Genomic DNA, 25,285 nt, shown 5'->3' with positions numbered 1-25,285 from the left:
TTTACTCCCGTAGCGTACTCCTCCTAGGTCAGGGTCTGAGGACTGGATATTCATTAGTGACTGAAGGTCATTATTAAGTGCTCGTCTAGAGCTCATCATTGGGGTTATTTCATCCGGGAGGATGAAACTTCATGTGCTCCAGCATCAGTCAGCGATGTGAACCAAAGCTTGATTAATGGAGAGGATTGGGAGGTTGCTTAAAAATGTTCTCATGACCTGAACTAAAGCTGTAATGGGAAGACATACAGTAAGCCCAGGGCTTCTGCTTTGCAAAGGCACAGATATCCTTGAATTAGCATATGCATTTGAACCGCTCATTTCCCTAATACTGCTTTCCAAACCAGGCTCATCCTGAGTGAGGATGTTAACAATGCAGACACAGCTAATGAGCAAGCCGCACTCAAACTGCTCATAAAGCACAATGGTGTGACTATCCCTCAAGTAAGGAGGTTAAGTTATACATGAGTGAACTTATCTATTCTGAGCACAGTAAAAATGGTGAAGGGCACGTTTAGTAGGAGGAAGATGGTTTTGGGTCAGTCTGAGAGAGAGGAGTTCTAATGCTAAGCAGTGTTACAGTGCTAATCCTTTTAACTTCCTCTCTGGGCTTTGTTGCCAGACCCCTATTGGGGCCTGATTATTCAGACTTCACTCTGTCTTCCCAGGCATCTGTTTCAAGCAGAGCTGCCTCTTTCCATAGTTAAGAGGGAGCCAAACTGCAAAAGGCAGCTAGCGTTTCTTCAAGGTGGCAGACGGCTTTTTACTGTTAAAACGTTGTAATTCAACCAAACGAATGGAATATCTGCTGACCAAGCATATGAATGTGTTTAGGAAGCTATACTGCTCAGAAGTATGGGAGTATTGTATCTGTGTTGCATTATTTCTTATCTCTGCAAACTATGGAAGGATCTCTTCTATAGAAAAGCCCAGGAGTACATAAAGGCACCGTTGTTTCTTGGAGTCAGTGAAGCTATGAAACGCATGAACTTTACCCCTTGCCTCTACAAAAGGTCTGCCAGTTCTATGAATTTTAAATCCATGGGAAATTTTTGTTGCCCTCGGCTGTTGAGTTTCAATGGCTAAAACTCTTTCTGAAGTTATGCTTGAATGCTATTTTCTTTATAGCCTCCAAAATGACACCTTGTGTTTTTCCTGCATTCATAACACTGAGAAAAAGACGAACAAGTGTTCCCTGTTCAGACAACCGTCATATATAATCTGGCCTGTTTGGCTGTTTGAATGTAGTGATTTAATGCCAATAATACCAAGAAATACTAAAATGCATTTAGTGGTTTCGTGTTTTAAAATCTGGGAATAAAAAGGCTGGTGTTATGATCCATGAAGGAATAGCACGTATAAACTGGGGCTAGGGCACAAGAAAACTGGAACTGTTTCCTGTGTAATGAGTCATGCATGGCAAAGACTGGAAGGAATGGCTGGCAGCAAAGAGCTATCTGCAGTGATGTAGTCATTTTATGTTCCATTAAGGTCTTGTTATTTTAGTATTTAAACAAAATTACGCTGCAGGAAAATATGAAGCCTGTTGCACAAATCTGGTAAGGAAGAAAATCAAGCTTCAAAGTGTTGGGCTATCATTTAGAAGAATTACATCCACCAAATTCTGAGTTTTAGCTGAGTATTTTGGAGATGAAAGGGGGGAAACTTTGATTCAGGAAGGAAATAGTGGCATACTGAGCACTGGAAATGTCAAGACGCAAGTGGGCAGATGGAAACAGCACTTTTTTGGCTATGTGACTGCAACTTCATTTTTGCTTATTCAAGATGATGGGCAGAGTCACTAGTAATGTATTAAATGGGTCTGTTTTTTAAAGAGTGCTGAACACTTACTCCTCCAAAAAAATTGGACAAAAGCTGGACATATTGAGAAGGCTCTGGGGAGACCTTATAGAGGCCTTCCAGTATCTGAAGGGGGCCTACAAGAAAGCTGGGGAGGAACTTTTTACAAGGGCCTGTAGTGATAGGGTGAAGGGTAATGGCTTCAAACTGGAAGAGGGTAGATTTAGACTTGCGTGCATGTGAGGGTAGTAATAACAAGGGTGCCGCTGGCGTATGGTGCTTCCCTTGTTGTGGGCTGTGATGGGAAGAGGTGAATATCAGATCCATCCTCCCTGATGGCACTCTGCTAACCATTTCACAAACCAGTTGTGCTGGAAAAGTCAGCCTGTTCCAGATGCCGTGTACCGTCACACAGTTCCTTTCTGCTCCCCAAGCACCTGAGAAAGGCAGATGGGGAGCTGAAGGGAGGCTTGGTAATAGCGACCATAAAAAGACACCTTTCCCCCCTATATCTAAACTATATCTTTTTAATATATTAGTTTCCAATATAAACATCTGCTTCTGAAATATATGTTGAAAGCAAGACTTTGGCCCTGATTCTTTAATATATGAAATAACAGAATAAAAACATATATGCGAGACTGCTTTAAAAAGATTATATTTTTTTATATGTTTAGTCTTAAGAACAAGCGCTACTCAATGTACTTGAGATCTTTTCCAAACAAGCAATCCATCATGAGAACTGGTATACTTCATCTGGTACAATAGGGCGATATTTATCTTCAGACAAGACAGAACAAATCTTTCTAAGCCCTTGTGGCCCTTTGAGTACTGGTCTGACTCAAAGTAAAGAAAGATATTTATCAGAGAATCTCGAGTGGATGGTGAAGTATTATGCTTTGAATGGTTTATATTCTTCTGTCTCTCCTATGTATTCTTTTAAACTCTATTTTGCTATGCATCTGAGATATGACGGTAGGATATCCATGTTCCCGATGCAACATGAAGGTATGTGACATAGGGTCTTTTGTTTGACTATTTTTTTTTGGAGGGGTGTTACACAAATGCTGCTGAAAAATTAACATCCCTCACTGATTGAGGGCTCAGATTTCGTATGTCTGATTTTCACTGCTGAGACCGTTAGTGGTGGCACACACATGAATAATTCTGTTCATAATATTGTCATAAGCTTTTTCCCCTGTTACGTGGGTATAAAACATGAATAATATAATTTACTTTATTAGCTTCTAGGAGTGAAAATCATTCTAGGCATTGTGGTCAGTCACTTGAATTGGAAGTGTTTCGCTGTATAGTTGAGTTGTTTCAAGGATCTCTCATGCAGCAAGTGTTTTGGATTTTTGTTGCTTTTTCCTTGTATGCGCATAATATATTGAGTTTTCCACGCAAATGAAAGAGGTAACATCTAAAGAAAGGCTGTTAATACCTTGCAGTTGTTTACATGGTTCATAATTATAAACCATCTTGACCATATCTTGATTGCATACAAAGGCTGCAGCCCACCTTCCATCTAAAGACAGTTCTGAAGCTCGGTTTGACTCGGTAATAAAGCACTGAGGAAGACAAGGACCGTGCCTCACAGGATCACGTTTTAGTACTTTGGTTTCCAGGAAATGCTAATTCTTACAACTTCATAATCCCAAGTGCAAATGTAATGCAGAGCCACAGATCTTAACGGTTTATTTGAGTAGCAGCACTTCAACATTTCAAAATAATTTACAATAAAATAAGTGTTAAAGGGAGCAGAGTTTCTCTGCTAAACGCACTCTATGCTCTGTGCGTGTGATAAAATCCTGGCGTGAATGCACAGCAAAATGAAGTATTAAATTTCTTTTCTTCCTAAGAGTTCAAAACGTTTTGCTCCTGTGGGATTTAATGTAAGTGATGCTGGATGTTTAGTCTACAGTCCTCTGTTCACCTTTGAAAAGCCCAGGTTGTAATCTGATTTCGGTGACAATTGAAAGAGCTCAGTGGTCTCAGTGTAGTTCCTTGTTTATGAAACCACCGTCACACACTTAACACAGTGCTGAGTATGGCAGTAACGAACCCATGTTGAGGCACGCTGGCACAACTGCAGTAAAAGAGGCATGGAGTGTAAACTTGGCTTAAAATAAAGAAATCCAACAAATTCCTTTCTGTTAAACAGGACAAACACTTACGGAAATTTTACAAAGTTGAACCCTGCCCACTGGATTGGATGCTTTTATTCTCAAAGTTGATAGACTATTCTGCGTTACAAATGGCAGAGTTTTGATACTGCTGGAAAAGAAAGCCTCAGTAGGAAGAACTGCATTATGGTAAAAGTGATCTGCACCGGTTTATTAAAGGTATCAGTATAGCAGAATCTGTCCAGATGGTATATTGTTAGGTGGCCATCAAGTCAGAAACTATGCTAGGTTAAGAAGGTGCTGTCTCTGATCAACATCTTCCATCATCTGTTTACCTCCGCCCCATCCTGAACTTGTGATATACACGATAGGGTAGTGTGAAACTCTGCAATAATAAATGAATTAATTAAAATAAGTTGATATTGGAATAAATTAAAATGTGGCCTTAAGTAATAAAGGCAGCAAAAAAATAATTTCTTTATGAAAAGGATGTTTCTCATCCTGCATTATTAAATTCTGAAAAGAAAGCTCAATTGTAGTTTTTGGAAAACACCGTGACAGTTAATTCCATTTCTGTAACCAAGTATGGATTAAAAGCTGTGCATTGCAACCATCAGTAAAGGTTTTTGCGAGATATAGAGTAGACATAGGAGAAGAAAGAGGTTTAGAGTTTAGCACTTCAGGGGGCTAATGTGTGTTAAAGCTACTTCTCGAGTAGACTATAGCTTAATCCCTGTGCTGCCAGTGAAGATAGTGATTAAAAATCACCCATCCAGGGAATTGCTTCTGCGTGTTGATGTGCCGAGTTGTGAGGATGGAGTTAAGGGGGTGGAGAAGAGGAGGGTTTATGTATGTATGGCTGATGTTTGAGCAGCTGAATTTCAAAAAGAGGGAGGGGAAGAGAGGGAAAAACTTGGCTGGCCCCAGGAGAGACAAAAGAGAGAGAACAAAACTTCCTTCAGTAAACTCAGCCAGTCACATAATCATAGTTTCCGAGTCCCTCACAAGCGAACTGCCCTACTATCACTACTCTAAAGAGAAAACAAAATTGTAAAATCAAAAGTCAGCACTGGGGGAGAGGGGGAAGGTAGCTTGTAAATGAGGCAGGGTTTATGCTGAAATAATAACCTTAGCAGTGATAGCAAGGCTCCTGGTGAACCACTTCGTGGACTTTTTAATCTGTCTTCTCAGATGCAGAGTGTCTGCTGTTTTTAAAGTAGGTTCTTTGTGTCAAAGGAGCTTAGCATTGGTGACAGAATAACATACTCTTTAATGTGAATATGGAGGAAAAAATACCTTCCCCCATCTCCCCTGCTGGTAGTTCTCATATGTAGATAATATCTCTATATTGCTTGCTTGTTTATTTTGTAGACTTTTTTTTGTATCCAATTACTACCAAATGACTTTAAAAAATCAACGTGGAGAAAATATACTTGTTTTCTGGTTAACTAAAACAAATGAAGATTTACTGAGGATAGCATTAAATCTTTCAGCGCTAAACATTTAAGTAAGTGATGGCTGTGCTGCTGCCTTTGGAATTCACGCATGGCTGCTAAAATATTTCATATCTCAGGCTTTCTTGCACATATCATCCATATCATCCATGCTAATGGGAGGAAAATGTGTTGGTTTCTGATCTTTTCCAGGGAATACCTCATTGAGGGACTGGTACGCTCAGCTCCTTGAGCAGAGTGGACAACGTATTGTTGATGGTTTTAGTCCGATAGATTTACTTCAGATTAGCTGAAACACATGGAGTCCTTAAGGACCATACATCTTTAATAGAACAAAGCAGCATGCCATAAATTACTTTCCACTGTCCTTTAGATTCATTTCCTTTGAAAGAAGGGAGAAAAATTAATATCTTGTCAAGTAGAAGGCCTAAGTTGGCAACAAAGATCATTCGGAATAGGATATATAGTTAAATTCAGGAATACAGATAAGAAAAATGAATCCTATCAGTTCTTTTTCCCACAAATTCACTTTTTTTTTCTTTCTTCCTTTTTTATTTTTTGTTATTTTTCATTTGGTATTACTGCCTGAGAAATGGGCTGCACAACAGCTGCAGGGTGTTCTACACATTTAGGACTGCAAAAGTTGTTTTACACAGGGTCTTTCTCAGAATAACACTTCAGAATCTGCTCTTGCCCCTGCTTTAGGATCTCTTTTTTCACTGCTAAATTATAGACACCTCAAGATGAGCTAGAAGCTCTGCCAGGCTCTGCTGCTGCCACCTCATCTTTTGTATCTTGCTTATATCTTTTGGACAGGAGACCTGTCATGCTTCTTGGCAGGGATTTAAACTAGTCCTTATTTTCTAGAGGTATCCATAGTTTAGGGAAGGAAAGCACTCCAGAAAATATCATAAAAGTAGTAGTTTTACAAATAAGGTGTCCATACCTGGCCCTTTCACATACAAAATGTTGCTGACAGAGTTGAAAAACAAGCCCAAAAATAGAAGTGGCTTCTATGAGGGGGTTTTCAAGGCTTGGTTCTTATGAGCTGGAAATGAGAGCTGCCATGAGTTTTAATTAGTATTTTAGATACTGTTCAAAATTGGGCTGCAGTGAGCTACTGAAAATGGACTTAATTGCTTGCCCCGGCTTGTGTGAGTATTTTTATGTCATTAAGATGGAATTTCCCCTCACCACCCCATCCTGGAAGTCTTCCAAGTGCATTTGCAAGATTAGTAGGAAGGGGAAATGTGACGTGGAACAAGCTCTGACCATTTCTGCTTAGCTTAAGTAGGTCCGGCCTCTGTGAAAGTATTGAAGGAATGCTGGGTTATCCATTCCTGATGGCAATCCAGGAACCTAAGAAAGGTTTGAAGGAAGTGGTAAAGGAAGTCAACTATCTGTAGATTGCAATTATACTCTCCCCTCTCTCCCAGAGAGGACTGGTTCAGCTTTCTGAATGTCAGGAATCCAGAATGGCCTGGCTGTACTGGCTTTCTCTGAGTTAACAGTGGAAGAGATGGTTACCTACAAAGGGACACTCACCCTATCTGTTTTGGTCATCTATCTCCAGAGGAAGATTTATTCCATCCTGGGTGCCTGTTTCACTCCTTTTTCTAAACAGAACCTAAACAGCTGTCTAAAATTTTGTCTAGGTTTTCAACAGATAAAATTAAAGTTTTACTCTCAGTCATGTCTAGAGGAACTTACCTATCCGTCCTTTGGCACGGCAAACCTAACTAAAGCAATATATATGTCCTGCTCTGCTCCCTTGCCCCATTTGTCCTTTCTTAGACCTGTTTCTTGATGATATAACCAGCCCCATGCTATCCAGCTCATCCTGTCAACTGAAGTTGTCTTTTCCTAACCGAAGATGGGAAAAGAAGCTGCAAGAAATCTAATCGTGGAGTGAGTTGATGAAAGCATGGATTCATATTCCCGCTGTGACTCCATGGCAGATTACGGTCCTGCCACTGGTGTGGGTGTGCGTGTCTATGCTGATGAGGGACTTCGAAGAAATAGAAACCACTCCAAAACAGAGTAGTGGCAGAGCCTTTAACACATCAGTCCCAAAAGGTATACCAAATATATTTACTTTAACTTCCAGTAGTAGCAAAAATGTTCTTTCTGCCAGACTGTAACTACTTAGTTTCTCCAGCACATCAAGTAATAACAATACCGCTTAATCGTTACTTGTAGCTGGAAAGGAGATGACGAGTGTTCATGAGTAGGGGATTTTCCCAGCTAGGACAAATGCAAGCAGAAGACAATATTAGCTTGATGCAGCAGAAAACAAAGGTGGTGAGAAAATGTGACATTTACATCCTTACACGCACTGCAAGAGTCTGGTTTTAGGACTGATACAGCAAGTCTCCTGTGAGGGGCAAGTTAGCTGCCAGCCAGACTGGTTTCCCAGAAAAGAAGTTCCTGTAGGCTAGCTGCTGTTTAATAAACGCCCTGTGCCCATCTTTCAAGCTCTTGAGCAGATTCTTTTTTTGTTGTTGTTTTGTTATGCGAAAAAATGGAATTATTATCTCTTTGTTACATAAAAATCATCACGATCTTGAATTTGCCACCGATTCCCAGAGTTAGTGCAGAATATTCCAAAGGTCTGTCGTGCCTCTTTTTTTTTTTTCCAAGCCCTGCTTGGATGTCGAATGCTGCTGAACCTGTTTGGTTGCTTTGTGAAATATGGAGGGACACAAACTACCACCTGGAGCAGCTACCTAGAGCAGCCGCAACTGTGTCTGACTAGTTCACAAAGACACATTTATTCTGGTTGGCATTAATTACGTGGAGAAGGTGGGAAAGAAAAAGGGAAGGGAAGAAAAGAGAAGTTATTGCATTCCTGAGCTGATAATATATACGGACTGACAAGTGGAGAGGAAAATTGCAGAGCATAGCAGCTGTCTCTAGTGGCAACTGAAAACTGAGCTGGGTCAACAAACGTGGCTAAAGAATAACCCGATCTAGTCTATTATTTGCAGCCCAGTAACTTTATTTTTTTCAAGGGACTTCTGCTTTTCTATTTGACCTAAAAAGAGATAAGTAGAATAAATTAGTGATAGCTGTGGCAAATAAATGTTGCCTGGAATGGAAAATTTAATTTGAAATTAATTTTAAAATGCCTTGCAGCTTCACTGTGCAAGGCACTACTAGGCATCACATCCACTTTTTTTGTGAAATTGTAGCTCAGCACGTCCAAAGCTTAAAATTAACAGTGGATCTCATTGTCATGGGATGTTATGAAGGCCCAAAGTATAAAAGGACTCTCGGAGGAAAAACTGATGAGAGATGGGCACACGGATGTCTGTCCAGCTGCCTGTTGCCAGCAGTAGAGTGGGTATTCCTGGGAGAGGTTTAGTCAATAGCTGGTTGGTTCCTCAGTTTTCTCTTAACTCACACTTCTTCTCTGGGACATAGCCTGTCCACGGCAATGGTGAGGAGGGACATTTGGTTAATTCATAGCTGTTTCCTATGAAAAAATGAGTCTGCATTAAAAATCTGAGGTTCAAATAAATTAAAATATCTGCAATATGTATTATTCTCAGCTGGTTAACTGGTGTTCTCTGTGGCATGTTAGTATCAGTCTTGTATGATCTTTAGCGTTTGAAACATGTAATTAAGTGTTTGATGGCTTCTTCATTGACAAAAACTTTAAGCTTAACACCCTTCGCAGTTAGAGGACTTTGTCATTCCTTTCAGGCTGGAAAATGTCATGCTCTAGATCTGGAAGTTTCATAACAATTCCTCCCCAAGGATATTGTTACTGTTTAAATAACCAGCTGATTTTTTTCTTGAGTCACTACTGGAGTCTTTGTTCTTAGGATTACCTGCTAGACTTTGTTGTTATGTAAGCTCTTTCCTTCTCACTTGCTTGAGAATACATGCACCGTTTCCCAGTGTTGTTGAGCTGGGAGGCATGCTTTTAGTTGTAATTTATTTTGTAATTTAGGATAGGTTACAGTAGCAGGAGATTCTTTTGAAGAAAAGCAGAAAGTAAGCAGTGTTGTATTTCTTTCCTTGTCTCTTGGTCGACATTACTTTTTGGGGAAATTTCCTTTATGCAGGCTACAGTGATAGTGATACTGAGAACTGCAGGGGCTCTGGAGAGCCTACAACGTTAGCGACAGGGCTCTTCTTTCAGGCTGATGGGAGAGAATGCTTACATGAGTCCTTAATCTGAAATTTGGCAATGAGCTGTGTTTTTTCTGTCTAGATGCAGGTGCACCACCCTGGCGAAGACGCTGACAAGAGAATAAAGCGTAAAGAGGACAAGAGGAAAGTTGCCAGATAATCAGAGATTTAATAATAAATAGAAAAAAAATAGTTGCTCCGTTACCCAAGATTGGTGCTTATTTAATGTCTTCTAAATCATGAGTACTTAAAGAGGGAGAATGATTGATGGGATTAATTAGAGCTATATGTTTAACAAGTGCTCCTAGCTATAATGGCCTCATTAATTAAAACTTGAACTTTGTAAGAAAGCTCTTTGCAATCCATATTGGTTTATGAATTCTCTCTCTCTGTTGTTTTTGAGTGGAGGAAAAATCAGATGAACTGGTCAGTAGTGCATATGACAACTAATATGTAATGCATTACAGTGATTTATATTTCTTTGGAGAACCAGAAAAAAACAAATCAACACATAAATCAAGCATAATCAGTAAGACCAGCCTTTGTGGAGATGTTTTCTGTAGCAGTCTCTGGAGGTCTATGTTTAAATTCATCTTATGTGAGGTTACATGAACCAGTCTTTGAACTATCTGTAGACTAAGTATATCATTTTTATGTTTTAAGCAATTTGCTTTCCATTGAGAACGTTGAATATCCAAAATCCTCTTCTTTTACACACTTGCATTTGTAAGTAGTTATATCTCTTAACTTGATAAACTCTTAGGAAAATAACATAAGGGTGTATGTTTCCATACACATCGAGGGTCTCGATCCTGCAGTCTTTTGCAAATGTAAAATGCACTTCAGTCATTCGACAGGCCTTATTGCTGTTAAGTACGGATTTGTGTTCCCTGATGCTTTGCTTTGTTTTGCATGAGTTAATGTTCTTTATTAAAAGGCGCAGCTTTCTTTTACTAATACATTTCAAGGCTACTCATTTCAATTTGCTAATGGTCCTCATTCATTTTAAAATATACTGCTACAGTGAATATAGGAATATCCCTGGAAGACAACAGATACACCCTCAGGACTAAAGATCATTTCATTAGCATACACTTGCTTTGGCTCTAATCCTCTAAGTATTTGTCTATAGACTTAACTTTATTTAGCATTCCCAGGAAATTCATGTATCTGATGCTGTCGCTTGGTGTCTGCAGTGCAGTCGCCACTACTCTGCAGTACGAAGACACCCCCTTTAAAGAAAGCTGTTGAACTGTGGCTTTAGTTGGAAACTGAAGTTGGAACTGAAGTTTCCGCTGCAATTTATATGTATACATGCACATTTCATTAATATGCAAATAATAGATTCCATAATGCAGTCCTAAGTTTGTAATTAAAGTAATAGCTCAGTAACAGCACACAGTTTAGAGAGAGCTACGTACTTTCCAAATATTGTGTAGGTGCTTGGGAATACGTGAACTTCTATAAGACAAAGCATAGCCTGTAGGAAGTATGCATGGCAAAGAGAAATGTAACTGGACTTGTCTGTGGACATACAGTGTCTGAGTCACTAAAGATAACATACTATGTCTTAACATCAAGTTTAATGAAGGTGTTTCGTATCTGTCAGTCATGATCGCTTTTCTGCAATTTTCCAGGAATTTTGAGTTAAATGTAATTTTTAAAAGATGCCTTGACCTAATTCTGTATTCTTTATGTGACTCAAAACTTGCATCATTTTCAGCAAGGATGTTGGCTTAAAAGCAAAGAATAACGACGACTTGGTGCTTACGAAGACACTTGGACATGGAAATACTAGTTGTTCCTTGTCGATCACAAAGCCTGCGCTTGCAGAGCTCTTTGGGAAACTTATCTTTTGATTTTTAGTGCTGAAGCATCACTGTTGCCTTCAGCAAAACTGAGAGCTGAGTATGAGGCTAAAGTATACTTTTAATTACTGGAAGTGTAGATTCTTGATACTACTTATGAATACCAGATAATCTTCCTGTGAGACTAAGGCTTATATTTCAATGCTTAAGAATATACATTTAAATTGGTTCTCTAATACCGTTCCTTGTGGCCACTGTATAAAAAAAATGAACAGATTCAGGCAGTGTTTCTCAAGTTTGTTAATGTGATATTCACATCCCAGACTTCTGAATCAGAAGAGCATGTAGAGGTAAAGCGTAATTGAACATCCTCTTCATAAAGCACCTCCACCAAAGAAACTAATCTGCCTGTTAATGCTAAATTTTATTTTTTTTTTTAAATATTAAACACTGGGGAATTTAGATATAGCCAGCAGCCTCAAAATCAAGACTGATCTCTAAACTTTCCAGTTTTGGGGCTTCCTAGGTTTGAGATCTCATTGTCCTCTGCACTGTTTAGGATTAATTGCTTTTTCAAATACTGTAGCAGAGACATTGAGTTCAGAAGGCTTCTTTAGAAGCTTCAGGCTCTGTGTTTAGTAAATTTCAGATCGGGTTTGTTTTGCCATTGTACTGCTAAAAAGCAGCTTACAACAAAGCAAAAGAGAACAATTTTCTTCTCTTTTCAGTATGAAACCTTTTCTGTGTGATGAGTTTGAACTCCTCACACTCCTTAGGCTATGCTGCAGGAGAGGACATAAAAAGGAACAGGTTCCTGTGGATTTAGCTGGGGTGGTTTGTGTCTTTTTTTTCCCCCCATTTTTAAGCATACTCTTGCACACTGATAGTCTTCAAATCTTATTTTAGTAATGTGGTCAAATTGATGTTTTCATACTCCTGCCCTGATCATTCCCTCAGTGTCCTTCAAGGGGACAGATTAAAATTCAGTGCTGTATCATTAATCTAGCAATTGAGAGCACAGTAATTAATCTTCTCTCTCTCTACCCAAAACCCAAAATGCAGCGCTGAGTAAATGATTTCATTGATTGCAGGGAATTGTTAAAAGCAAGTCCTGTGTAGCAGTGAAATGGGATGGGAGTAGCTTTCATTTTTCCCTCTCCCCGCCTCATCTACCCCCCAAGATTACAAGTAGCTGCTGTACATTGTAAGCAAGGGGATTTTTTTGTCTGTGGCTTACTTTGAAGTCTAGAAAGATAATATTTTGTCTGAATAAGGGAAATGGGATATTCGATGGTGCAATTCATAATCTATTCATCTGACATGAATCACGTACTACACATTGCTCCTCCAGCAAAGCGCAAAGAGTTTCAGAATCACATGCTACTGTTGGAATTATGGTTTGCCTGTCTTCAGAGAGCCTTAATGATGGGTCATTTATAGTATGGCTTGTTGGGCCAAATTCAAATGATATTTAAATACCATTGTGAAATGCAGATGAAGCATTAGAAGGGAAAATGGCAGACCTGCATACAGTCACCCATCGTTGTCTTAAGACTTCTATCACTGAGACAACAGAGGGATTTTACAGCTCAAAGAGCAATTTAACAACCATTTGAGAACTGTTACTCAGCATTCCTATGAAACAGTTTCATATTTAGAAGCTGTTCATATTGTATCACATGAGTTGCTCTTGCTGACATGATATTTCCTAATTTTTCCCAATAACTGGACTGACTTTTACTTCCTTCCATGTCCTTGATGTGCAAAGAGAATTACAAGGTGCAGACACTGACTAAAAGGCAGGAGCATCTATACTTTCTCCACTTCTTTTACTTGCGGTAGGCAGAGGAGGTGACTAATCAGTAATGGACTGAAGGTATTTGCCCGGAGCAGGAGAGCCCTCCGTCTCTGACGTGCTGTTCAGAACAGTGATGAGGCTCCTCAAACTTTAGCCCTGTTCAGCCAGAGAGAGAGTCGCAAACGTCTTTTGGCTGAGCCCCTCTGTGCTGACTGACAATAGGGCAAGAGAAGAAAGAATGGAGGGGGACTGTTTTTACCCAGTCCACTATTGTTATTTTTCTCCATCAAAATTCTATGATTAGCTGTATAGAAGAAGTAATTTAAATGAGCGTTCTTGCCTGAGAGAAAGTTACAAACCGCAGACATATTAGCATATTTGTTCTAATTGTTAATATTACAGCTCCACTGTGATCTCATTATACTACACTATGGCATCTACTTTCCATAGACAGTGGGCTGATTGTCTGAAGTATCAATTGCCTGGTGCCTGGCAGCAGCACCTGTCAATCTAAAATTATAGGTCTGCTGTCCGTCAAAATAAGATAAAATAAAATTCCACAAGTAGCGAGCTTTAAAAAAAATACTGTATTTCTGGTCTGCACATGGAGTGAGTGGCATAGAGAATTCTCTTTTGTTGGTGGATGGCAAAGCAGTAAAAATTAGGTTTTGGAAACTGCATATTAGGATTTCCAAACCAAAACCTAGGAATCTTACTTTCTGCCTTTCTTAAAAAACTCCTGGACCAATTTTCAAGTCCAACTGTTTTTACCACGATATTTATGCCTGACTTATTAGCGAGACAACTAAATGCAACAAAAAGCTGTACTGGATGCTTGTGGGTCAGTGAATTCCAGTAGTGACACTGGACTACGTTTTTCTGCCCCATCTAAGTTGCTTCTCCCAGTCCATCCTGGTGTTATCTTTTCCTAGGACTTCGAATGTTTTGTGGAAATAGGATTTCTTGTAACCGAATTGGGCACCTGCTTGTTTCTGTCCTATTGTTGATCTGCTCCAGCTCCTAAGGAGCTCTGTTTCTTGATTGCAAGGAGCATTGTAACCAGAATAATACCAGGTTACTATACAGCACAGCTACGAGGTGAGCAGAATACAAAGCATGCTATTTAGCACTCCCTTAAACAACAGGATCACACTGGTCAAACTCTTCCCACGGAGAGCTGACCCTGAATTCTGTGAAGACAGAAGGCTGCGCAGCAAATAGGTGCATTCTGGAGATTCTGTCATCAGAAATACACAATTTAGAACTCACATGTGATGAAATAATTCTACAGTGGTTTTTATAGATGGGTATTTGTTACGTATCTGAGCCTTAAGCTATCTTAAATTTAGATACGGTAACTCACCTCTCTAGTAGTATATTAGTTCAGAGTCTTAGAGTGAATTTCTTCACAACCCAATTGAGCTAGGGACCTTGCCAGTTCAAATCTAGTGAATCTTTTGGGCATAGCTTAACAAATTACTGTCACCAGCTGTCTCCTCCTTTCCCCTGCTGTAACTTACTGCAACCATATACACCTTGAGCAATCATTTTTTAGTTTGTACCTTGCAAAGAAACTCATGAGCTGTGGTTCAGCACGTAACCTGCTGATTCTGTGGTGAAGGTGGTAACCTTCAGCAGAAAGGGGCCATTGGTGGCAGACACATCTTGTGTTTTCTGAGGAAGATTCACCAAAGCTCTTAGTGGCTACCATAAGTATGCAAATGCACAGCTGTGCTGGCTCTGAGCTTTGATGATGGTATCTTGTTAAACTGTGATAATTTGATCATATTCAGCTGGATATCTCAGTCCTTCTGCTACATGAGAATATAACTCCATATCCAAAGACTTGTCTAGTGAGGCTTTTATGAATTTCAATAGATATTGCAGAGGAGGATGGCTAGAAGTCATCTATTTTATACTTGAGATGTGACTTCAGAAGGTGGATTAAGAGAGATTAGTATGGTAGAGGAAGGGGATATTTGTCAGATGCATTCTTTATTTTAAGCTAAGATTGTTGAATGATAACTGGAACAAGCTAGCATAGCCGGTGGCACAAGCAGAAGTTTTTGAGGCTATGGATTTGAACCCATAATTATTTACTTGCACACATGTGCCTGTGCATGCTGGTGTATGTGCAATGAAAAGTACACTGAAGCCTTCACAGACATATCATCGTATAGACACAATCAGATAAGTTTTGAAAGCTTCTTCCAGTGTTGGCTATTAAAACATATGCAATGTTACCTTCAACCTGAAGAAGCACACATGCAGAAATCAAGGCAGATGTCTCAGTAGAATTAAGATTATTGGAATTGTTTTGCATCACTTTTAAATATAAAATTTTAAAATATAAAATATAAAATTTTAAGATAATATAAAATTACAAGATTTAAAGATAAAAAAATTATTTATTTACTGAAACTCTGTTTCAGACTGTGGCTAGTTGTCTGCAAGCAAAGGGCGTGAAAAACTCAGGCTAACTATAATATGGACAAACAGAACAGTAAGGCAACACCTGCTGATAATACTGGTCTTCAGACTGGTTGATCCCATCTGGGATGATTGGGATGATCTGGGATGACTGGTTGATCATCATCTGGTTGAGCGTGAGCCAGCGTGGCTGGAGGGACAGTCCAAAGAAGCTGCGTGATGCTGTTCAGTGAAAGATCAAGGACAGGATATGAGCTGAGGAATCTAAAATCTTTCCGACAAGGGCTTGTGCTGTGGCCCCTGCTGGGCTTATAAATTGACTTGACTATAGATTATCCATGGGCATTTAATATCACGGAAAAGAGTTCCAGTAATCATAATCCTTCCGCACATCTGTCTTGCTTTCTGCGTTCTCATTTCGCCAGTTACAACGTGTCATTCCACACACATGCTAACAGACATTGCCAGCAGAAACCTTTAAAAACCTTATGAAGAGTGTGCATTTGTTGAGGGCTTTGGTCTATTGTTTCAAAGAAATGAAACGAATAGGAAATTAAATAATCACAACAGTTGTTTATTGTTTCAATGAGATCAAAGTGCAGGCTGGTCCATGGAAGAAAGACCAAAGACAGTATGGATTTGCAACCTTATGTTCAAATGTCTGAGGTATGTTTTGTTTCACTTTGCTGTGTTACCACTGTATGAAAGAGGGCATTGCAACATGAAAAAGGGAGAACACAAGGAAGCAATTCTTTCCTGCTGTTTTGACTTTGCATGAATTTTTAACACCTTTGTTGGAGACCAAATGTCTGGTGTGACTTCAGTCAGGATTCCTCCTGGGCACTTTGCTCAAGCATTTGTACTTTTCTGTTGCGGTTTACTGCTTACACCCAAATTTAGCTTAAAAAAAAAAATGATAAAAAATAATTAAGGAACTGCTGTCATCTTGTGTTTCACCTGCTGAATTTCAGAAAGTGGGATTTCCATGGTGTTTATAGGAAGAAAAGTCTTTCCCTCAGGTACTGTGCTCTTTCAGGCGGTCCCCACTTTTGGCAAACTCTTGCTGGTCTTTGTGCTGTGAAGTTTTTGAGTAATATTTGGAGAAAACAGTAAAAACAAGTGAACTGCTTGTTTATCACCAGTCTGTTGTGCAGAGTTCTGCCTTTCCGGAGAACAGGAATTGCAATTTCTGAAAAGTTCATTTTGTGGCTGACAGGTTTGGTCAGTCCAGGTCAGCCTCCTGGTATGGGCCTGGGCGCTGCCGGCCGGTCATCACTCAGTGCTGGGTTAATTGCCCCCAGGGCCGAGCAGCACCGTCCCACTGCTGGGATGCTCCGCCAGAGGTTCCGTTTCTCCCTGCCTTCTCACCCCACCGGGGCTGGCCCTTGGGAGGGAGAGGAGGTATTTCACTGTGGGCGCAGCACGAAGGGCTGGCTTTGGGAGCGCGGGATCCTGGCGGAGGCAGTTAGGTGGAGCGGGTTTTTCCTGCAATTGTAGGGGAGATTTTCCTGTTGTGTTTCGGCCGCGACTTGTCTCGCGGTCGCAGACGCAGTCAGCGCTGCCACAGGATTACTTGGGACGGTGGTGGCTGCTACCGCCTGTCCCGGCTGGGCTGCCAGTGCTTTCCGAGAGGGTCAGCGCGATCCCTGTCTCCGCAGCAATGTTTCAGCCAGAAGATGTAGGGCGGGATCCAGCGGTGGGTATGCGGCCGGCTGACTTCTCGGGAGCTGGAGCCCACGCGTATGTGTAGGCTCGCCATTGGAAGTAGTTTAGGAAGTATTTTATAATGCGTTTAGCAGTCGTAAGGGAGGAGTCGAGGTTTGTTCTGTTGCTGTGATGAATTATCTTTTCGGTACTGAAAACTCAGGAAAAAAGGGAACTTTTTTAGCAAAGAGTATTTTTTGTCTTTTGTTTTCAAACAAGGGCTTATTGTTGTCTTGTTAATTGTCGTAAAGCTAGTAAGAGAGAGAAAGGGAGCATTAGCATCTTCATGCTGTTAACGACATCTGGAACGTTATAATTCTGTTTTAAAAATAACAGATGAAGGCTGAGAAATATGTTTACATGAGAAAAATGAAAAAAATATGGTCATTCCCTAAAGCCTGCTCCACTCCTTGTGCAAAGTCTTTCAAATCCTGTTTATTTATGGGTAACTGATGAAGTTACATAACCTAAAGTGAAAACGTGTTTAAGTATGATGGCCGAGAGACAATGTTTTTTCAAAGGATATACTTTTTGTCACCAGTATGCTCAGAGTGATGGTCTGGTCACTACAGTTATTTTATATGCAAGTTCTTATGCACAAAAGCCCACAAAATGCGCCATACATTTAGGAGGATGAAAAGCGTGTATAGTCCACAGGTACAGAATTTCTAATGTGATTCTCCCAGTACAATATTTCAAGCCAAGCAATTGTCTGAGAAGAAGATAAACTGACGTTTAGTCAAGTTTTAAAGTAGATACCTAAGAAGTTCCTGGAAAAAAAACAACCTGGAGGCTGGAGATTGTGCAGATGCATGCCAGTAATTCTTTCACGGGTGCTACTCTCTTTATTACAGTAATGGTGACCTGCTTGCTAGCTGACAGGAAATGTACCATTTATTCTAGTTTTTTGAGATAAACTGTAAGACTTTATATGCTGTTGATGAGAAACATCTCACAGGGATGTAATTAAGCTATTGTTTTCTCTTTCCATGCTATCTTAAAAGCTACTAAGCTATTTTGTGAGTGACATTGAGAACCTTTTACTTGAGAGGCCTATCTGGGGTATTGATACAGAAGAGTATCAGAAGCGATTGCTCATTTTAGTTGTTTTTTCCTACTCCCTTTTGGCATGTTCTGAAGGCTATCTGCAGGACAATTAATTTGAGGATGTCAAGTAATCCAGTAAGTAGTCCAACCACCTATAGCTGATGGATCCTTTTCATGCGTGGCTGTGTGTGTGCATACGTGTGCGTGTGTTTGGCACAACACTTAGCCATAGCTGGGTAGTCAAAAAGCATTTTCCATTTGTTTCATGAGGCTACTCAGCAAGGCCTTTCCCAAGATCAGGATCTACTTGAGCACAGGAGCAGAGCTGTACAAACAAACCACCACCCACATCTCGGGGCTGGAGGGAACTGGGACTCTAAGCAACGAAGACACTGTATAGTGACAGCTGAAAAAGACCATGCTTTCGTTTGACAGAGTGAGCTTAAATTTAATGCTGGAGCTTCTGGCTGGTGTACAGTTTTCTGGCTGATGTCAAGTGAAGCACAGGTAAACTGGATAGATTTTTCTTATCACTTCAGTAGCTGAATTAGAAATGGGTGTTACCTGGTTTCCTAACTTACTTCAGCTCCCAGAGCATCTCTCTGGTCATCAGTAGGGTTTAAAAAGACTAGTACTATTTACCACTTCAGTTTCTAAGCTGCAAATTACATTGCTGATACAATGCAGCCTTTTGCAGTTCTTAATTTCTTAGCTTGAAGCAATGAAGTTTTGCCACAGCGTGGTTACGGAAACCTGTGAGGCAAGATTATGTGGCTGTGGTTAATAACTGGTTTGTCTCAGGTCTTTAAAAGTCTTTAAAGACTAACATTCTTTAAGGATGTAAATGCATAAAAGAAAATATTTGAGATCACCAGGGTTTATTGTGGTATGTTTCTGTTAAGTAACACTTTCTCCAGAAATAAAATACATGTGGGTGTGCCTCTGGCAAGCACTAAAGCATTACTGGTTCTTTGCAACAAACACTAGCTGACATGACTTAGAAAGTCCTCAAGAGAGGTTAAGTGGAAACGTGCCACCTTCTTAGGATTTAGCTTTATTAGCAAGGAATAAGGACGAAGGCTTTGCATCTCATTGTGAATGCGGGGTGGTGCCTCACTGAACAGGCTGGGTTGCGATGCCAAAACTTGAGTGTCTTAGGGGCAGAACAGCCAGCTCTTGTTAACTACATCCCACTCTGTTCTTCTTTCTCTTCTCAGTTGATTTTGCTGTTTTCATTTTGCATCCTCTTGGGTCGGGGTCAGAATTTTTACTTGTGCACTGTTTTACTCATGCACTAACCACTTTGGGTTATTGAGGTTAATATTGCCATTTGCCTAATGCCAAGAAACCTGAGGAGAGGACTAGTAAAGTAGTAACTACACTCCTTGGTATTGCGAGTGGGAGAAACTTAACCCTTTGAAGCCTGTTAGAGAGCTGCAGTGGGACGGCAGGAAGGACAAGGGTCTTGCACCTGCTTCACGATCTGCACTATAAAAAGGCAAGCTACTATTTTGTCAAAAAAACATGAATAAAATACAGAAGTTGATTTTAGGTTTGTCATGTCAAGCAGGCCAGTCTTATGATTTAGTGCAGACCCCATTGCGTTTGGTTCTTGGGAACTATCTGTGCGCTCTTCACGTGCAGCAGGGACCAGAACCATCCGAATCCAGAAAAAGTCCTGCTCAGTAGTGTCAGCTGGGAACGGGTCGCTTGGGGATCGTTCTCCTGCAACTCAATTCAGTTTTCTGTGTATCCTCTTGGATCTTTAAGTACAGAGAATGATAGAAATGAGGCACATTGGAAGAGAATTATTGGAAGCAAATTTGGCTGAACAAGTGGTTGTTGAGCTCATAGAAATAACAAAGACTACATGTAGATTCTCTATTTTCTTTTTTTAAAGCTCAAGAACACTGGGAATAGTTACTTCTTAGTTGATGTAGTCTTAATTTCTTACATTCTGAAGTTACATTTATACCTGGAATGAAATAAGCACATCTAGAAAGTGTAAGCACTTAATCCTAAAGCTAATCCAGAATAGTTTATGAGATGCCTTTAGAGATGCCTGTTTCTTTCTATTGACTACCAAGGGACCCTACAGAGACCAGTTTAGATGAATGCCACCCTCTGTGCAGCAAGAGAGAGGAACGGCTAGTTCTGCCAGTGATTTGCTGCAAGATGTTTGCAGATTCCTGTTATGGTCTAGAGGGCCAAAGAATGATCCTAAAATCATTCTGCTAATGGAGAACAGGAACCTAGTACCCCAAGGTGGGGTGGCAGAAGCATGCTCGTGAGGGCCACCAGTAGGGCAACCAGTAGGATGGGAGACGTCTTGGAGCAGGCCTTGGGGTCTGGTGAGGGCCCACGTGAGGGTTCTGCTCCCCAAATGGAGGAGCAGCCCTGCTGGTTCCCGTTTTGTCATTCCTGGGGCCAGGAAGCCTGAGCTGGGTGCTTCCTGCACCAGTGACAGAGGTTTGTGTCAGAGATCTAAAACAGATTACCTTCAGAGCATAGATAGAATTCGTTCCTTATCCTCCACCCTGCCATGGTTCACAGCTAATTTCCCCTTCTAATTACCTGATTATGATCTTGATTTTTAAATACGACGTTGATCTTACGGAGTTCAGTGTACTGAGAATACAGCAGCCATAAATTAGAAGGAGCTCCTCAATGTCGGACAGTGGGGTTTTTTGCCATCACCTGAATTTCTTTGTAGTCTTTGAAAATGTGCAGAATATAACTGAGAATGTGTGTTTGTTCTTTTAAAAAAAATCAAAACCCCTTTATAAGCTTTTTTAACAATCACATAGAGAGCAGGACAGTGAGAGGCTAGCATTGTGTGCCTTGTAATGCAATAGGTATAGCTTTATAAACACAAGGAGCTTTAGTTTGTCAAAAGTGCATCTTGTAGGTAGTTTAAATTCAGAGTCCTGTATGGCGTGTGAGGTCACACCTTCATACCTGCTGTAGTTCGTGGGACATTTCTTGCTGCTATTTTAAAGTCTCTTTGATATGAAAGCAGACCTTGGGGTTCTTCCTTGAGAACGTACAATGCCATTATCTAGGTGGAAGCAATGACTATGAATTTACATAGTATTTAAGACGCCCTTTACTTAGCTGCAGGGAAAGAATTCATGGCACAACTTTCTGGAAAGAGAATGCACCCTAAGATCTCCCATGAAAACTTGCAGTAGCTTAAGGGCCCGGTGTTTCCAAGCTGCACTAAATTACGTATCAGTGTGTGTGAACACATATGACCAGAAGGAATGTGCTGAACTATTTCTGGCTATTTCTGTTGCTATATCATCTACGCTAAAGGTCAGGGAGTACCATGTCACCAAAGGCATTACACAAGTGAAATTCCCAGCTGGGGAGAGGTGAGAGATTTCTAGCTCTGCTATGCAACCAAACCCCTATGAAAACTGATGGTATTTAGTATTTACTGTTTGGGTAAAATTATTTTACCTTCTTTTTTTTTTTTTAGAGTAGCATCTGTCGTCTATGAAGCTCTTAGCTTGAAAGGAGAGAGAAAAAATTGGGGGGTGAGGGGTGGTAATATAGCAATATGTCCCCTTTGGCAAGCTTTCACAGATATTTGGGGCTGCTCTAGTCGTAATTTCCCATGCTGCTGGTATCCAGGCCGAGATGTGAACCCGCTTCCTCAATATTTGTTGTTGTGTAGCCGTGATATACTCCTAAATAAATTTCTCAAATGAAGAGTGTGAATTTAATTGGAGAAGAGGTTTTTGGAACAGACATTCAGCCATAAATTTGTTAGGAGGTCACTGTTGATGTCAGTAGACCTGTGCTGATTCACATGTGCTAAAGATTAAACAATCCTTTCCTTTCATTCCCCTGAAGCATTTAGAGGAAATATTAAATCTTGTATCTAAAGAATGTAAAGCTATGAGAGTTGCAAGAATATAGAAAATAAAGGTCAAAAAGCATTCCAAATGTGTACTAGTATATGTTTATGCACATGTGTAATACTGTATCTAATACTATAGATAGTATTAAAGCAACCATTTATTGATTGCTTTGGGATTTACAGGACATGATTTTTTTTCCTTGACTGTTAGCTTTTGAGGGTCAGTTATTGTTTTAGCTCCCATGAGAACGAGTATGTGATGTTGTGTCAAAGACCTTAATTCTATGAGATGTTCTAGTCTCACTGAATAACATACAGGATTTGGCTTGTTGAAAATAAATTCTCCTACTAGTATACCTTTCAACCAGAGTGTGATGCTGTCTAGGCTTTATATCACTACAAACAGCATAGCAGATGTGCTTTTGCTGTATTAATATCCTCTAAATGTTGCAAACAACTATTTCAACATCATGGAAACACTGCATGTAACTTCTAGACAAGGCAGATAATCATTCTTCTGTCGGTGGAAATGTCTGAATAGGATGAACTAGTCATTTTATTTTATGCTGAGTATTTGTTTTTGCATATCAGGAGCTGTTGAACAGCACTGTCCTTTGAATATTTATTAATTTGCACTGCTTGGATAAAAAACAGTGGAAAAACAAGAATTTACTTGCTTCAGGGTGTGTGCAGGTTGCTTTCTTTAGCATTGTAGAAGTTTTCATTAAATATTTCTAAAGAAAAAAATTTGAGTTTTGATTATTAGTTCCTTTTATGCTACACAAATTACAATACTTAAACGAATATAGACTCATAGAATCATAGAATGGTTCGGGTTAGAAGGGAACTTGCTAGCATCATGAGTACTCATAGACTTCAGTGTTTGTGCTGCAGAAGGTAAAAGCTGTAATTGACGTGGGACAAACTGGGCTATGAAACAGTCCATTGGTTTAATCACATTTGAAATGCTTATTGAATGTGATGTGAAACAATCCCATTCACTTGTTGTAAGGAAAAGTTGTTCCCAAGACAATTTTGTGTACATCCTAGAACAGAATAGGAAAAAGCAAAAAGAATATGATTTTCTTCTTCTGTTTTTTTTCCAAAGCTAACAGAAGAAATGACAAGTGGTTTTTTTATGACTTATAGCAGGTTTTATGACAAGAAAGTAAATTTAAAATTTTCCTTTTATAATGCATTTAACAGAAAAATACTGCTACTTTGAAAACCACAGCTGTGTATTATGATAGTAGGTTGCTTAAGTACTTGCTATAGTTTATTATACTGGAATTTTTGATACATTCATTTTTAAGTGTAGTTTTGTATTTCAGGCATTTTACTTCAGACATTATGTTAACATAATTATCAACACTATTGATCATCTAGTTAGCACCAATGGAAAACAGATAAATGTGAAGACCATGTCAGGTCACCAGTCACCTCTCTGTTGGGTATTACTAGTTAGACTGAAATGTCCTATCCAGATCCAACTTTAAAGAATGCTGTTAACCTTATTGAAGTATTTTATTACTGTAGTATCGCCCGGTTCTATGGTATTACTGCTGGATGTTTGTCTTTTTCCCAAGGAGGTTAGCAGGTTAATTGTTTTGGATATTAATTGCAATTTTCTGATTGTTGTTTGGGTACAGAAAGAGTGCTAGCCTGTGTACAGGAGCCATACAGGGCCATTTGCCATGAGAACAGAGCCACGTAGCAATGTGGGGTTTACAATACCTTTCATAGAATCATAGGATGATTTAAGTTGGAAGCGACCTTAAAGATCACCTAGTTCCAACCTCCCTGCCATGGGCAGGGACACCTCCCACTACGCCAGGTTGCTCAAAGCCCCATCCAGCCTGGCCTCAAACACTTCCAGGGATGGGGCATCCACAACTCCTCTGGGCAACCTGTTCCAGTGTCTCACGACCATCACAGTAAAGAATTTCTTCCTAATATCTAATCTAAATCTACCCTCTCTGAATTTAAAACTGTTACCCCTCATACTATTGCTACACTTCCTGATAAAGAGTCCCTCCCCGTCTTTCCTTTAGGTACTGGAAGGCTGCCATAAGGTCTCCCTGGAGCCCTCTCTTCTCCAGGCTGAACAGCCCCAACTCTCTCAGCCTGTCCTCATACCACAGGTGCTCCACCCCTCTGATTACCTTCATGGCCTCCTCTGGACCTGTTCAAGCAGGTCCGTGTTCTTCTTGTGCTGAGGACTCCAGAGCTGGACACAGTACTCCAGGTGGGGTCTCATGAGAGCAGAGTAGAGGGGCAGAATCACCTCCCTTGACCTGCTGGCTACGCTTCTTTTGATGCAGCCCAGGATACAGCTGGCTTTCTGGGCTGCAGGCATACTTCGCTGGCTTATGTTGAGCTTCTCATCAGCCAGCACCCCCAAGTCCCTCTCCTCAGGTCTGCTCTCAAGCCATTCTCTGCCCAACCTGTATTTGTGCCTGGGATTGCCCTGACCCACATGCAGGACCTTGCACTTGGCTTTGCTGAACTTCATGAGGTTTGTACAGGCCCGCCTCTCAAGCCTGTCCAGGTCCCTCTGGATGGCATCCCTTCCCTCCAGCGTGTTGACCGCGCCACACAGCTCTGTGTCGTCGGCAAACTTGTTGACGGTGCACTCAATCCCACTGTCCCTGTTGCCAACAAAGATGTTAAACAGCACCGGTCCCAGTACTGATGCCTGAGGAACACCACTCATCATTGATCTCCATTTGAACATCGAGCCGTTGACTGCAACTATTTGTGTCCATCCAGCCAATTCCTTATCCACCGAGTGGTGAGAATAAGGTCCAGCATGGCACTTCTCCCATTGGCTCCTCTATTACTTTCTAATCTCATGTGATTTCTTCAGAATATAGAAGTGCATTGCTTCCTGTGAGAAAGTGCTTACAGTTCTGGTTTGTGGAAGTCTCCCTTCAACAACGCTTTCTGTTATTTTTATCCTGCTGCTTCTATATACTGCTTTCTGTACTTAGAGCATAGGGATCATCCCTAATACTGTCATTCCCAGCAAAGAAAAAATCAAGAGTCAGCCTTCAGTCATCCCTGGGCTGATTCCGGGGCCACCAAATCACCAGATAGTAATGTTTCAGAGAGTGATGAAC

At 40.4% G+C, this 25,285-nt stretch overlaps 1 protein-coding gene across 8 annotated transcripts in view; it reads left to right on the top strand.

Moving 5' to 3' along the window:
• The window catches only part of MID1 (midline 1), a 261,586-nt gene that overhangs the window by 119,341 nt on the left and 116,960 nt on the right, over positions 1–25,285 (top strand). The window contains exon 1 of one of the 8 annotated variants that reach the window (XM_054203735.1): positions 17,096–17,246. The exons of the other annotated variants lie outside the window; for them this stretch is intronic. The gene's annotated coding sequence lies outside the window, so the exon portion shown is untranslated. Of the gene's footprint in view, positions 1–17,095; positions 17,247–25,285 lie in introns of those variants that run through there. 8 annotated transcript variants of the gene reach the window in all.

This window comes from Rissa tridactyla, chromosome 1 (assembly GCF_028500815.1).
Source record: "Rissa tridactyla isolate bRisTri1 chromosome 1, bRisTri1.patW.cur.20221130, whole genome shotgun sequence".
NCBI classification, from domain to species: Eukaryota; Metazoa; Chordata; class Aves; order Charadriiformes; family Laridae; genus Rissa; species Rissa tridactyla.
Note: the sequence above shows the minus strand (reverse complement) of the source record. Positions and strands in the feature narration are given on the sequence as shown.